General features: G+C 45.0%; 1 protein-coding gene across 1 annotated transcript in view; it reads left to right on the forward strand.

The window, feature by feature from the left end:
- Window positions 1-16,362, forward strand: part of LOC144683429 (uncharacterized) — a 327,293-nt gene that overhangs the window by 95,092 nt on the left and 215,839 nt on the right. The window lies entirely within an intron of this gene.

A 16,362-nucleotide genomic window follows, 5' to 3' on the forward strand; every position in this document is an offset into this window, starting at 1 on the left:
TCCTACAGTAATACCAGCCTACATTGTGACCGTTCCTACACTGTGACCATTCCTACACTAATACCAGCCTACACTGTGACCATTCCTACACTGTGAAAACCCTACGCTAATATCAGCCTACACTGTGACCATTCCTACACTGTGAACTCTCTACACTAATACTAGCCTACACTGTGACCATTCCTACACTGCGAATTCCCTACACTAATACCAGCCTACACTGTGACCATTCCTACACTGTGAACTCCCTACACTAATAACACCCTACACTGTGACCATTCCTACACTGTGAACTCCCCACACTAAAACCAGCCTACACTGTGACCATTCCTACACTGCGAATTCCCTACACTAATACCAGCCTACACTGTGACCATTCCTACACTAAAACCAGCCTACACTGTGACCATTCCTACACTGTGAATTCCCTACACTAATACCAGCCTACACTGTGACCATTCCAACACTGTGAATTCCCTACACTAATACCAGCCTACACTGTGACCATTCCTACACTAATACCAGCCTACATTGTGACCATTCCTACACTGTGACCATTCCTACACTAATACCAGCTTACACTGTGACCATTCCTACACTGTGAACTCCCTACACTAATACCACCCTACACTGTGACTATCCCTACACTGTGACCATTCCTACACTAATACCAGCCTACACTGTGACCATTCCTACACTGTGAACTCTCTACACTAATACAAGCCTACACTGTGACCATTCCTACACTGCAAATTCCCTACACTAATACCAGCCTACACTGTGACCATTCCTACACTGTGACCATTCCTACACTGTGACCATTCCTACACTAATACCAGCCTACACTGTGACTATTCCTACACTGTGAACTCCCTACACTAATACCAGCCTACACTGTGACCATTCCTACACTGTGAATTCCCTACACTAATACCAGCCTACACTGTGACCATTCCTACACTAATACCAGCCTACATTGTGACCATTCCTACACTGTGACCATTCCTACACTAATACCAGCCTACACTGTGACCATTCCTACACTGTGAACTCCCTACACTAATACCAGCCTACGCTGTGACTATTCCTACACCGTGACCATTCCTACACTAAAACCAGCCCACACTGTTACCATTCCTACACTGTGAACTCTCTACACTAATACTAGCATACACTGTGACCATTCCTACACTGCGAATTCACTACACTAATACCAGCCTACACTGTGACCATTCCTAAACCGTGAACTCCCTACACTAATACCACGCTACACTGTGACCATTCCTACACTGTGAACTCACTACACTAATAGCAGCCTACACTGTGACCATTCCTACACTGTGAACTCCCTACACTAATACCACCCTACACTGTGACCATTCCTACACTGTGAACTCCCTACACTAATATCACCCTACACTGTGACCATTCCTACACTGTGAATTCCCTACACTAATACCAGCCTACACTGTGACCATTCCTACACTGTGAACACCCTACACTAATACCAGCCTACACTGTGAACATTCCTACACTGCGAATTCCCTACACTAATACCAGCCTACACTGTGACCATTACTAAAATAAAACCAGCCTACACTGTGACCATTCCTACACTGTGAATTCCCTACACTAATACCAGCCTACATTGTGACCATTCCTACACTGTGAATTCCCTACACTAATACCAGCCTACACTGTGAACATTCCTGCACTAATGCCAGCCTACATTGTGACCATTCCTACACTAATACCAGCCTACACTGTGATCATTCCTACACTGTGAACTCCCTACACTAATACCAGCCTACACTGTGACTATTCCTAAACTGTGACCATTCCAACACTAATACCAGCCTACACTGTGACCATTCCTACACTGTGAACTATCTTCACTAATACTAGCCTACACTGTGACCATTCCTACACTGCGAATTCCCTACACTAATACCAGCCTACACTGTGACCATTCCTACACTGTGACCATACCTTCACTGTGACCATTCCTACACTAATACCAGCCTACACTGTGACTATTCCTACACTGTGAACTCCCTACACTAATACCAGCCAACACTGTGACCATTCCTACACTGTGAACTTCCTACACTAATACCAGCCTACACAGTGACCATTCCTACACTGTGACCATTCCTACACTAATACCAGCCTATACTGTGACCATTCCTAAACTGTGAATTCCCTACAAAAATACCACCCTACACTGTGACTATTCCTACACTGTGAATTCCCTACACTAATACCAGCCTACACTGTGACCATTCCTACACTGTGAACTCACTACACTAATACCAGCCTACACTGTGACCATTCCTACACTGCGAATTCCCTACACTAATACCAGCCTACACTGTGACCATTCCTACACTAAAACCAGCCTACACTGTGACCATTCCTACACTGTGAATTCCCTACACTAATACCAGCCTACACTGTGGCCATTCCTACACTGTGAATTCCCTACACTAATACCAGCCTACACTGTGACCATTCCTACACTAATACCAGCCTACATTGTGACCATTCCTACACTGTGACCATTCCTACACTAATACCAGCCTACACTGTGACCATTCCTACACTGTGAACTCCCTACACTAATAACAGCCTACACTGTGACCATTCCTACACTGTGAACTCACTGCACTAATACTAGCCTACTCTGTGACCATTCCTACACTGCGAATTCACTACACTAATACCTGCCTACACTGTGACCATTCATACACCGTGAACTCCCTACACTAATACCACCCTACACTGTGACCATTCCTACACTGTGAATTCGCCACACTAAAACCAGCCTACACTGTGACCATTCCTACACTGCGAATTCCCTACACTAATACCAGCCTAAACTGTGACCATTCCTACACTAAAACCAGCCTACACTGTGACCATTCCTACACTGTGAATTCCCTACACTAATACCAGCCTACACTGTGACCATTCCTACACTGTGAATTCCCTACACTAATACCAGCCTACACTTAGACCATTCCTACACAAATACCAGCCTACATTGTGACCATTCCTACACTGTGACCATTCCTACACTAATACCAGCATACACTGTGACCATTCCTACACTGTGAACTCCCTACACTAATACCACCCCACACTGTGACTATCCCTACACTGTGACCATTCCTACACTAATACCAGCCTACACTGTGACCATTCCTACACTGTGAACTCTCTACACTAATACTAGCCTACACTGTGACCATTCCTACACTGCGAATTCCCTACACTAATGCCAGCCTACACTGTGACCATTCCTACACTGTGACCATTCCTACACTGTGACCATTCCTACACTAATACCAGCCTACACTGTGACTATTCCTACACTGTGAACTCCCTACACTAATACCAACCTACACTGTGACCATTCCTACACTGTGAATTCCCTACACTAATACCAGCCTACACTGTGACCATTCCTACACTAATACCAGCCTACATTGTGACCATTCCAACATTGTGACCATTCCTACACTAATACCAGCCTACACTGTGACCATTCCAACACTGTGAAATCCCTACTCTAATACCAGCCTACACTGTGACCATTCCTACACCGTGAACTCCCTACACTAATACCACGCTACACTGTGACCATTCCTACACTGTGAACTCCCTACACTAATAGCAGCCTACACTGTGACCATTCCTACACTGTGAACTCCCTACACTAATACCACCCTACACTGTGACCATTCATACTCTGTGAACTCCCTACACTAATACCAGCCTACACTGTGACCATCCCTACACTGTGAACTCCCTACACTAATACCAGCCTACACTGTGAACATTCCAACACTGTGAATTCCCTACACTAATACCAGCCTACACTGTGAACATTCCTACAATAAAACCAGCATACACTGTGACCATTCCTACACTGTGAATTCCCTACACTAATACCAGCCCACACTGTGACCATTCCTACACTGTGAATTCCCTACACTAATACCAGCCTACACTCTGACCATTCCTACACTAATACCAGCCTACATTGTGACCATTCCTACACTAATACCATCCTACACTGTGATCATTCCTACACTGTGAACTCCCTACACTAATACCAGCCTACACTGTGAGTATTCCTACACTGTGACCATTCCTACACTAATACCAGCCTACACTGTGACCATTCCTACACTGTGAACTATCTACACTAATACTAGCCTACACTGTGACCATTCCTACGCTGCGAGTTCCCTACACTAATACCAGCCTACACTGTGACCATTCCTACACTGTGACTATTCCTACACTGTGACCATTCCTACACTAATTCCAGCCTACACTGTGACTATTCCCACAGTGTGAACTCCCTACACTAATACCAGCCTACACTGTGACCATTCCTACACTGTGAACTTCCTACACTAATACCAGCCTACACTGTGACCATTCCTACACTGTGACCATTCCTACACTAATACCAGCCTATACTGTGACCATTCCTACACTGTGAATTCCCTACAAAAATACCACCCTACACTGTGACTATTCCTACACTGTGAATTCCCTACACTAATACCAGCCTACACTGTGACCATTCCTACACTGTGAACTCACTACACTAATACCAGCCTACACTGTGACCATTCCTACACTGCGAATTCCCTACACTAATACCAGCCTACACTGTGACCATTCCTACACTAAAACCAGCCTACACTGTGACCATTCCTACACTGTGAATTCCCTACACTAATACCAGCCTACACTGTGGCCATTCCTACACTGTGAATTCCCTACACTAATACCAGCCTACACTGTGACCATTCCTACACTAATACCAGCCTACATTGTGACCATTCCTACACTGTGACCATTCCTACACTAATACCAGCCTACACTGTGACCATTCCTACACTGTGAACTCCCTACACTAATAACAGCCTACACTGTGACCATTCCTACACTGTGAACTCACTGCACTAATACTAGCCTACTCTGTGACCATTCCTACACTGCGAATTCACTACACTAATACCTGCCTACACTGTGACCATTCATACACCGTGAACTCCCTACACTAATACCACCCTACACTGTGACAATTCCTACACTGTGAATTCGCCACACTAAAACCAGCCTACACTGTGACCATTCCTACACTGCGAATTCCCTACACTAATACCAGCCTACACTGTGACCATTCCTACACTAAAACCAGCCTACACTGTGACCATTCCTACACTGTGAATTCCCTACACTAATACCAGCCTACACTGTGACCATTCCTACACTGTGAATTCCCTACACTAATACCAGCCTACACTTTGACCATTCCTACACAAATACCAGCCTACATTGTGACCATTCCTACACTGTGACCATTCCTACACTAATACCAGCATACACTGTGACCATTCCTACACTGTGAACTCCCTACACTAATACCACCCCACACTGTGACTATCCCTACACTGTGACCATTCCTACACTAATACCAGCCTACACTGTGACCATTCCTACACTGTGAACTCTCTACACTAATACTAGCCTACACTGTGACCATTCCTACACTGCGAATTCCCTACACTAATACCAGCCTACACTGTGACCATTCCTACACTGTGACCATTCCTACACTGTGTCCATTCCTACACTAATACCAGCCTACACTGTGACTATTCCTACACTGTGAACTCCCTACACTAATACCAACCTACACTGTGACCATTCCTACACTGTGAATTCCCTACACTAATACCAGCCTACACTGTGACCATTCCTACACTAATACCAGCCTACATTGTGACCATTCCAACATTGTGACCATTCCTACACTAATACCAGCCTACACTGTGACCATTCCAACACTGTGAACTCCCTACTCTAATACCAGCCTACACTGTGACCATTCCTACACCGTGAACTCCCTACACTAATACCACGCTACACTGTGACCATTCCTACACTGTGAACTCCCTACACTAATAGCTGCCTACACTGTGACCATTCCTACACTGTGAACTCCCTACACTAATACCACCCTACACTGTGACCATTCATACTCTGTGAACTCCCTACACTAATACCAGCCTACACTGTGACCATCCCTACACTGTGAACTCCCTACACTAATACCAGCCTACACTGTGAACATTCCAACACTGTGAATTCCCTACACTAATACCAGCCTACACTGTGATCATTCCTACAATAAAACCAGCATACACTGTGACCATTCCTACACTGTGAATTCCCTACACTAATACCAGCCCACACTGTGACCATTCCTACACTGTGAATTCCCTACACTAATACCAGCCTACACTCTGACCATTCCTACACTAATACCAGCCTACATTGTGACCATTCCTACACTAATACCATCCTACACTGTGATCATTCCTACACTGTGAACTCCCTACACTAATACCAGCCTACACTGTGAGTATTCCTACACTGTGACCATTCCTACACTAATACCAGCCTACACTGTGACCATTCCTACACTGTGAACTATCTACACTAATACTAGCCTACACTGTGACCATTCCTACGCTGCGAGTTCCCTACACTAATACCAGCCTACACTGTGACCATTCCTACACTGTGACTATTCCTACACTGTGACCATTCCTACACTAATTCCAGCCTACACTGTGACTATTCCCACAGTGTGAACTCCCTACACTAATACCAGCCTACACTGTGACCATTCCAACACTGTGAACTTCCTACACTAATACCAGCCTACACTGTGACCTTTCCTACACTGTGACCATTCCTACACTAATACCAGCCTATACTGTGACCATTCCTACACTGTGAATTCCCTACAAAAATACCACCCTACACTGTGACTATTCCTACACTGTGAATTCCCTACACTAATACCAGCCTACACTGTGACCATTCCTACACTGTAAATTCCCTACACTAATACCAGCCTACACTGTGACCATTCCTACACTAATACCAGCCTACATTGTGACCATTCCTACACTAATACCAGCCTACACTGTGACCATTCCTACACTGTGAACTCCCTACACTAATACCAGCCTACGCTGTGACTATTCCTACACCGTGACCATTCCTACACTAATACCAGCCCACACTGTGACCATTCCTACACTGTGAACTCTCTACACTAATACTAGCATACATTGTGACCATTCCTACACTGCGAATTCCCTACACTAATACCAGCCTACACTGTGACCATTCCTAAACCGTGAACTCCCTACACTAATACCACGCTACACTGTGACCATTCCTACACTGTGAACTCACTACACTAATAGCAGCCTACACTGTGACCATTCCTACACTGTGAACTCCCTACACTAATACCACCCTACACTGTGACCATTCCTACACTGTGAACTCCCTACACTAATATCAACCTACACTGTGACCATTCCTACAGTGTGAATTCCCTACACTAATACCAGCCTACACAGTGACCATTCCTACACTGTGAACTCCCTACACTAATACCAGCCTACACTGTGAACATTCCTACACTGCGAATTCCCTACACTAATACCAGCCTACACTGTGACCATTCCTACAATAAAACCAGCCTACACTGTGACCATTCCTACACTGTGAATTCCCTACACTAATACCAGCCTACATTGTGACCATTCCTACACTGTGAATTCCCTACACTAATACCAGCCCACACTGTGACCATTCCTACACTGTGAATTCCCTACACTAATACCAGCCTACACTGTGACCATTCCTACACTAATACCAGCCTACATTGTGACCGTTCCTACACTAATACCAGCCTACACTGTGATCAGTCCTACACTGTGAACTCCCTACACTAATACCACCCTACACTGTGACTATTCCAACACTGTGACCATTCCTACACTAATACCAGCCTACACTGTGACCATTCCTACACTGTGAACTATCTACACTAATACTAGCCTACACTGTGACCATTCCTACACTGAGAATTCCCTACACTAATACCAGCCTACACTGTGACCATTCCTAAACTGTGACCATTCCTACACTGTGACCATTCCTACACTAATACCAGCCTACACTGTGACTATTCCAACACTGTGAACTCCCTACACTAATACCAGCCTACACTGTGACCATTCCTACACTGTGAACTTCCTACACTAATACCAGCCTACACTGTGACCATTCCTACACTGTGACCATTCCTACACTAATACCAGCCTATACTGTGATCATTTCTACACTGTGAATTCCCTACAAAAATGCCACCCTACACTGTGACTATTCCTACACTTGAATTCCCTACACTAATACCAGCCTACACTGTGACCATTCCTACACTGTGAACTCACTAACCTAATACCAGCCTACACTGTGACCATTCCTACACTGCGAATTCTCTACACTAATACCAGCCTACACTGTGACCATTCCTACACTAATACCAGCCTACACTGTGACCATTCCTACACTGTGAATTCACTACACTAATACCAGCCTACACTGTGGCCATTCCTACACTGTGAATTCCCTACACTAGTACCAGCCTACACTGTGACCATTCCTACACTAATATCAGCCTACATTGTGACCATTCCTACACTGTGACCATTCCTACACTAATACCAGCCTACACTGTGACCATTCCTACACTGTGAACACCCTACGCTAATATCAGCCTACACTGTGACCATTCCTACACTGTGAACTCTCTACACTAATACTAGCCTACACTGTGACCATTCCTACACTGCGAATTCCCTACACTAATACCAGCCTACACTGTGACCATTCCTACACTGCGAATTCCCTACACTAATACCAGCCTACACTGTGACCATTCCTACACTAAAACCAGCCTACACTGTGACCATTCCTACACTGTGAATTCCCTACACTAATACCAGCCTACACTGTGACCATTCCTACACTGTGAATTCCCTACACTAATAGCAGCCTACACTGTGACCATTCCTACACTAATACCAGCCTACATTGTGACCATTCCTACACTGTGACCATTCCTACACTAATACCAGCTTACAATGTGACCATTCCTACACTGTGAACTCCCTACACTAATACCACCCTACACTGTGACTATCCCTACACTGTGACCATTCCTACACTAATACCAGCCTACACAGTGACCATTCCTACACTGTGAACTCTCTACATTAATACAAGCCTACACTGTGACCATTCCTACACTGCAAATTCCCTACACTAATACCAGCCTACACTGTGACCATTCCTACACTGTGACCATTCCTACACTGTGACCATTCCTACACTAATACCAGCCTACACTGTGACTATTCCTACACTGTGAACTCCCTACACTAATACCAGCCTACACTGTGACCATTCCTACACTGTGAATTCCCTACACTAATACCAGCCTACACTGTGACCATTACTACACTAATACCAGCCTACATTGTGACCATTCCTACACTGTGACCATTCCTACACTAATACCAGCCTACACTGTGACCATTCCTACACTGTGAACTCCCTACTCTAATACCAGCCTACGCTGTGACTATTCCTACACCGTGATCATTCCTACACTAATACCAGCCCACACTGTGACCATTCCTACACTGTAAATTCCCTACACTAATACCAGCCTACACTGTGACCATTCCTACACTAATACCAGCCTACATTGTGACCATTCCTACACTAATACCAGCCTACACTGTGACCATTCCTACACTGTGAACTCCCTACACTAATACCAGCCTACGCTGTGACTATTCCTACACCGTGACCATTCCTACACTAATACCAGCCCACACTGTGACCATTCCTACACTGTGAACTCTCTACACTAATACTAGCATACACTGTGACCATTCCTACACTGCGAATTCCCTACACTAATACCAGCCTACACTGTGACCATTCCTAAACCGTGAACTCCCTACACTAATACCACGCTACACTGTGACCATTCCTACACTGTGAACTCACTACACTAATAGCAGCCTACACTGTGACCATTCCTACACTGTGAACTCCCTACACTAATACCACCCTACACTGTGACCATTCCTACACTGTGAACTCCCTACACTAATATCAACCTACACTGTGACCATTCCTACAGTGTGAATTCCCTACACTAATACCAGCCTACACAGTGACCATTCCTACACTGTGAACTCCCTACACTAATACCAGCCTACACTGTGAACATTCCTACACTGCGAATTCCCTACACTAATACCAGCCTACACTGTGACCATTCCTACAATAAAACCAGCCTACACTGTGACCATTCCTACACTGTGAATTCCCTACACTAATAGCAGCCTACATTGTGACCATTCCTACACTGTGAATTCCCTACACTAATACCAGCCCACACTGTGACCATTCCTACACTGTGAATTCCCTACACTAATACCAGCATACACTGTGACCATTCCTACACTAATACCAGCCTACATTGTGACCATTCCTACACTAATACCAGCCTACACTGTGATCAGTCCTACACTGTGAACTCCCTACACTAATACCACCCTACACTGTGACTATTCCAACACTGTGACCATTCCTACACTAATACCAGCCTACACTGTGACCATTCCTACACTGTGAACTATCTACACTAATACTAGCCTACACTGTGACCATTCCTACACTGAGAATTCCCTACACTAATACCAGCCTACACTGTGACCATTCCTAAACTGTGACCATTCCTACACTGTGACCATTCCTACACTAATACCAGCCTACACTGTGACTATTCCTACACTGTGAACTCCCTACACTAATACCAGCCTACACTGTGACCATTCCTACACTGTGAACTTCCTACACTAATACCAGCCTACACTGTGACCATTCCTACAATGTGACCATTCCTACACTAATACCAGCCTATACTGTGACCATTTCTACACTGTGAATTCCCTACAAAAATACCACCCTACACTGTGACTATTCCTACACTTGAATTCCCTACACTAATACCAGCCTACACTGTGACCATTCCTACACTGTGAACTCACTAACCTAATACCAGCCTACACTGTGACCATTCCTACACTGCGAATTCTCTACACTAATACCAGCCTACACTGTGACCATTCCTACACTAATACCAGCCTACACTGTGACCATTCCTACACTGTGAATTCCCTACACTAATACCAGCCTACACTGTGGCCATTCCTACACTGTGAATTCCCTACACTAGTACCAGCCTACACTGTGACCATTCCTACACTAATACCAGCCTACATTGTGACCATTCCTACACTGTGACCATTCCTACACTAATACCAGCCTACACTGTGACCATTCCTACACTGTGAACACCCTACGCTAATATCAGCCTACACTGTGACCATTCCTACACTGTGAACTCTCTACACTAATACTAGCCTACACTGTGACCATTCCTACACTGCGAATTCCCTACACTAATACCAGCCTACACTGTGACCATTCCTACACTGCGAATTCCCTACACTAATACCAGCCTACACTGTGACCATTCCTACACTAAAACCAGCCTACACTGTGACCATTCCTACACTGTGAATTCCCTACACTAATACCAGCCTACACTGTGACCATTCCTACACTGTGAACTCCCTACACTAATAGCAGCCTACACTGTGACCATTCCTACACTAATACCAGCCTACATTGTGACCATTCCTACACTGTGACCATTCCTACACTAATACCAGCTTACAATGTGACCATTCCTACACTGTGAACTCCCTACACTAATACCACCCTACACTGTGACTATCCCTACACTGTGACCATTCCTACACTAATACCAGCCTATACAGTGACCATTCCTACACTGTGAACTCTCTACATTAATACAAGCCTACACTGTGACCATTCCTACACTGCAAATTCCCTACACTAATACCAGCCTACACTGTGACCATTCCTACACTGTGACCATTCCTACACTGTGACCATTCCTACACTAATACCAGCCTACACTGTGACTATTCCTACACTGTGAACTCCCTACACTAATACCAGCCTACACTGTGACCATTCCTACACTGTGAATTCCCTACACTAATACCAGCCTACACTGTGACCATTACTACACTAATACCAGCCTACATTGTGACCATTCCTACACTGTGACCATTCCTACACTAATACCAGCCTACACTGTGACCATTCCTACACTGTGAACTCCCTACTCTAATACCAGCCTACGCTGTGACTATTCCTACACCGTGATCATTCCTACACTAATACCAGCCCACACTGTTACCATTCCTACACTGTGAACTCTCTACACTAATACTAGCATACACTGTGACCATTCCTACACTGCGAATTCACTACACTAATACCAGCCTACACTGTGACCATTCCTAAACCGTGAACTCCCTAAACTAATACCACGCTACACTGTGACCATTCCTACACTGTGAACTCACTACACTAATAGCAGCCTACACTGTGACCATTCCTACACTGTGAACTCCCTACACTAATACCACCCTACACTGTGACCATTCCTACACTGTGAACTCCCTACACTAATATCACCCTACACTGTGACCATTCCTACACTGTGAATTCCCTACACTAATACCAGCCTACACTGTGACCATTCCTACACTGTGAACGCCCTACACTAATACCAGCCTACACTGTGAACATTCCTACACTGCGAATTCCCTACACTAATACCAGCCTACACTGTGACCATTACTACAATAAAACCAGCCTACACTGTGACCATTCCTACACTGTGAATTCCCTAACTAATACCAGCCTACATTGTGACCATTCCTACACTGTGAATTCCCTACACTAATACCAGCCTACACTGTGACCATTCCTGCACTAATGCCAGCCTACATTGTGACCATTCCTACACTAATACCAGCCTACACTGTGATCATTCCTACACTGTGAACTCCCTACACTAATACCAGCCTACACTGTGACTATTCCTAAACTGTGACCATTCCAACACTAATACCAGCCTACACTGTGACCATTCCTACACTGTGAACTATCTTCAGTAATACTAGCCTACACTGTGACCATTCCTACACTGCGAATTCCCTACACTAATACCAGCCTACACTGTGACCATTCCTACACTGTGACCATTCCTACACTGTGACCATTCCTACACTAATACCAGCCTACACTGTGACTATTCCTACACTGTGAACTCCCTACAGTAATACCAGCCAACACTGTGACCATTCCTACACTGTGAACTTCCTACACTAATACCAGCGTACACAGTGACCATTCCTACACTGTGACCATTCCTACACTAATACCAGCCTATACTGTGACCATTCCTAAACTGTGAATTCCCTACAAAAATACCACCCTACACTGTGACTATTCCTACACTGTGAATTCCCTACACTAATACCAGCCTACACTGTGACCAATCCTACACTGTGAACTCACTACACTAATCCCAGCCTACACTGTGACCATTCCTACACTGCGAATTCCCTACACAAATACCAGCCTACACTGTGACCATTCCTACACTAATACCAGCCTACACTGTGACCATTCCTACACTGTGAATTCCCTACACTAATTCCAGCCTACATTGTGGCCATTCCTACACTGTGAATTCCCTACACTAATACCAGCCTACACTGTGACCATTCCTACACTAATACCAGCCTACATTGTGACCATTCCTACACTGTGACCATTCCTACACTAATACCAGCCTACACTGTGACCATTCCTACACTGTGAACTCCCTACACTAATAACAGCCTACACTGTGACCATTCCTACACTGTGAACTCACTGCACTAATACTAGCCTACTCTGTGACCTTTCCTACACTGCGAATTCACTACACTAATACCTGCCTACACTGTGACCATTCATACACCGTGAACTCCCTACACTAATACCACCCTACACTGTGACCATTCCTACACTGTGAACTCGCCACACTAAAACCAGCCTACACTGTGACCATTCCTACACTGCGAATTCCCTACACTAATACCAGCCTACACTGTGACCATTCCTACACTAAAACCAGCCTACACTGTGACCATTCCTACACTGTGAATTCCCTACACTAATACCAGCCTACACTGTGACCATTCCTACACTGTGAATTCCCTACACTAATACCAGCCTACACTGTGACCATTCCTACACAAATACCAGCCTACATTGTGACCATTCCTACACTGTGACCATTCCTACACTAATACCAGCATACACTGTGACCATTCCTACACTGTGAACTCCCTACACTAATACCACCCCACACTGTGACTATCCCTACACTGTGACCATTCCTACACTAATACCAGCCTACACTGTGACCATTCCTACACTGTGAACTCTCTACACTAATACTAGCCTACACGGTGACCATTCCTACACTGCGAATTCCCTACACTAATTCCAGCCTACACTGTGACCATTCCTACACTGTGACCATTCCTACACTAATACCAGCCTACACTGTGACTATTCCTACACTGTGAACTCCCTACACTAATACCAACCTACACTGTGACCATTCCTACACTGTGAATTCCCTACACTAATACCAGCCTACACTGTGACCATTCCTACACTAATACCAGCCTACATTGTGACCATTCCAACATTGTGACCATTCCTACACTAATACCAGCCTACACTGTGACCTTTCCAAGACTGTGAACTCCCTACTCTAATACCAGCCTACACTGTGACCATTCCTACACCGTCAACTCCCTACACTAATACCACGCTACACTGTGACCATTCCTACACTGTGAACTCCCTACACTAATAGCAGCCTACACTGTGACCATTCCTACACTGTGAACTCCCTACACTAATACCACCCTACACTGTGACCATTCTTACACTGTGAACTCCCTACACTAATACCAGCCTACACTGTGACCATCCCTACACTGTGAACTCCCTACACTAATACCAGCCTACACTGTGTACATTCCAACACTGTGAATTCCCTACACTAATACCAGCCTACACTGTGATCATTCCTACAATAAAACCAGCATACAATGTGACCATTCCTACACTGTGAATTCCCTACACTAATACCAGCCCACACTGTGACCATTCCTACACTGTGAATTCCCTACACTAATACCAGCCTACACTCTGACCATTCCTACACTAATACCAGCCTACATTGTGACCATTCCTACACTAATACCATCCTACACTGTGATCATTCCTACACTGTGAACTCCCTACACTAATACCAGCCTACACTGTGACTATTCCTACACTGTGACCATTCCTACACTAATACCAGCCTACACTGTGACCATTCCTACACTGTGAACTATCTACACTAATACTAGCCTACACTGTGACCATTCCTACGCTGTGAATTCCCTACACTAATACCAGCCTACACTGTGACCATTCCTACACTGTGACTATTCCTACACTGTGACCATTCCTACACTAATTCCAGCCTACACTGTGACTATTCCGACAGTGTGAACTCCCTACACTAATACCAGCCTACACTGTGACCATTCCTACACTGTGAACTTCCTACACTAATACCAGCCTACACTGTGACCATTCCTACACTGTGACCATTCCTACACTAATACCAGCCTATACTGTGACCATTCCTACACTGTGAATTCCCTACAAAAATACCACCCTACACTGTGACTATTCCTACACTGTGAATTCCCTACACTAATACCAGCCTACACTGTGCCCATTCCTACACTGTGAGCTCCCTACACTAATACCTGCCTACACTGTGACCATTCCTACACTGCGAATTCCCTACACTAATACCAGCCTACACTGTGACCATTCCTGCACTAATACCAGCCTACACTGTGACCATTCCTACACTGTGAATTCCCTACACTAATACCAGCCTACACTGTGGCCATTCCTACACTGTGAATTCCCTAAAGAAATACCAGCCTTCACTGTGACCATTCCTACACTAATACCAGCCTACATTGTGACCATTCCTACACTGTGACCATTCCTACACAAATACAAGCCTACACTGTGACCATTCCTACACTGTGAACTCCCTACACTAATAACAGCCTACATTGTGACCATTCCTACACTGTGAACTCTCTACACTAATACTAGCCTACACTGTGACCATTCCTACACTGCGAATGCCCTACACTAATACCAGCCAACACTGTGACCATTCCTACACCGTGAACTCCCTACACTAATAACAACCTACACTGTGACCATTCCTACACTGTGAACTCCCTACACTAATAGCAGCCTACACTGTGACCATTCCTACACTGTGAACTCCCTACACTGATACCACCCTACACTGTGACCATTCCTACACTGTGAACTCCCTACACTAATACCAGCCTACACTGTGAA

This window comes from Cetorhinus maximus, chromosome 8 (genome assembly GCF_964194155.1).
Source record: "Cetorhinus maximus chromosome 8, sCetMax3.hap1.1, whole genome shotgun sequence".
NCBI classification, from domain to species: domain Eukaryota; kingdom Metazoa; phylum Chordata; class Chondrichthyes; order Lamniformes; family Cetorhinidae; genus Cetorhinus; species Cetorhinus maximus.